The sequence below is a fragment of the Dipodomys merriami genome, unplaced genomic scaffold (genome assembly GCF_024711535.1).
Source record: "Dipodomys merriami isolate MVZ:Mamm:240054 unplaced genomic scaffold, mDipMer1.0.p SCAF_1822, whole genome shotgun sequence".
Lineage (NCBI taxonomy): Eukaryota > Metazoa > Chordata > Mammalia > Rodentia > Heteromyidae > Dipodomys > Dipodomys merriami.
In genome coordinates, this window is record NW_027203185.1 from 28481 (window position 1) to 30412 (window position 1932).

At 33.8% G+C, this 1932-nt stretch overlaps 1 pseudogene; it reads left to right on the top strand.

Moving 5' to 3' along the window:
• The first annotated feature begins 1140 nt into the window (after nucleotides 1-1140).
• LOC138830075 (U6 spliceosomal RNA) lies at nucleotides 1141-1237 on the top strand (annotated as a pseudogene).
• The last annotated feature ends 695 nt before the right edge of the window (nucleotides 1238-1932 follow it).

A 1932-nucleotide genomic window follows, 5' to 3' on the forward strand; every position in this document is an offset into this window, starting at 1 on the left:
TTGTGTTGTGGTTAGGGAATCAAAAGCAACTCTGTTTTGGGGGGGGGGGGTTTGGGTCCGGTCGTGGGGCCTGAATTCTGGGCCTGGGTGCTGTCCCTCAGCTCTTAAGCTCAAGGCTAGCACTCTACCACTTGAGCCACAGCGCCACTTCCGGCTTTTTTCTTATGTGGTGCTGAGGAATCCAACCCAGGGCCTCAAGCATGCAAACCAAGTGCTCTACCACTGAGCCACCTTCCCAGCCCCAGCAACTCTGTTTTAAAGTATTATTCCATTATCTCTACCTCAGTTTTTGGTAGAGTTAGACTTAAAGCTTTACCATTTGTAGATTTACAGCCTAGAGGCAAGAAGAAACACTATGATTAAAACATTACCAATTTCAGGCCTAATATCAAGGAGAAACATATGGCCTTCTTCAGGAGCTATGGAAATATTTGGTGATAGAAAATCAGTAGTGTAAATTCCTGCCAGATTGGATGATGCACAGGCTAGAACAGTAGGTAATCATGCATATGAACAATTTTTTCACCTTCTTGGCTTTAGCTACTTTTGAAATGATAAGTATAATAAACACTTATATTTTGATAAAATATCTTCCATTCTGAAAAATTCTGTCTGAACTGTTCATCTCTCTATGATTCCTTGTAACTAAGATTAGTTTTGTTCCAGTAAGACAATCTATGCTGACAGGGTAAGATATTCTGGTTGGTCTGTTCCTACATGGAAGAAGGGTAAAGGTTCAGGTAAACATTTGTCCCAGCAAGACCTCATTTGGGAAATTTTAAGCTGCAGTAGTTTAGAAGTAGCTCTTAAGCAAGTCTTACTTTGAATCCATTAGCTCTACAAAGCTAACTGAGTTGATAAATAAGTACTTGAAAAGCCATCACCTTTGGACTTAGCTGAAAAGGTTTCAAAGTATGATTAAATTTAAAATGAAAATGACAAAATAGACATTGACAAAAAATTGTAAATGTGAGTAATCGACCAAACGATATGTATTTTCCACTATACACAGAATTTTAGAGAAATAAGATCAATAGCATTTTTAGGAACAATAAGGGTTCCTTGTTACAAATAGGGAACCATGGATAGATGCCTGTATAAAGATTGCATCATTAAGTACTTAAATTTAGAGGGTAGTACATGCTTCAGAAGCAGGTCTACCCAAATTTCAATACAGAGATTAACATGGCACATGCACAAAGATGATATGAAAATTTGTGAAGTATTCCATATTTTTTCTTTCTTCTGATGCAAGAAATGAAAAACAGTTATTAAAAAGTTAATTACAAAAAAACAAGTGTAACAATACATGTAATTTATAGAATTAAAGGTTAGATTCACATCAGTGTATTAATTCTTCACCTTAGAAAGGCCTTTACATAGCATAACCTTTACAAAACTTGAAATTAGATAACATTGTAATTTTATCCCAAGGAAATAAAATAATATAAGGACCTAGGAAAAAAAGAAATCTTAAACTTCTTCTATATGGAATGCAGTCTGAAAGGACACATTTATTAATGAACCTATACATTATATAACAATGTAGAATTCCAAGTATTATATCTAGGAGCGAATGAAATAGATTATGGATATTATACAAACACAGACATACTTTTTTTCAGAAAACTACAAGGAAAACTTTAGTTTCTATACTATTCATTTCAACAGAGAAGTTAAAATTATTTCTGATTTTAAAAAATCACAAACTGCAGAAATCATTATAGATGTATACAAACAACTCTTTAATACATTTTGACATAAAAGTCAGGCAATTCTCTTGAAAGAATACCATGGAATCCATGAATTTTTAAAGTAAGATATTGCTGTTGCTTTGTATTGTGAAAAAAAATTTAAGGGACACAAAGGATGGACTGGCATTTTTGAAATTTAAGAAACTTAACCAAACCATTACAACTTAGGAGAACAATT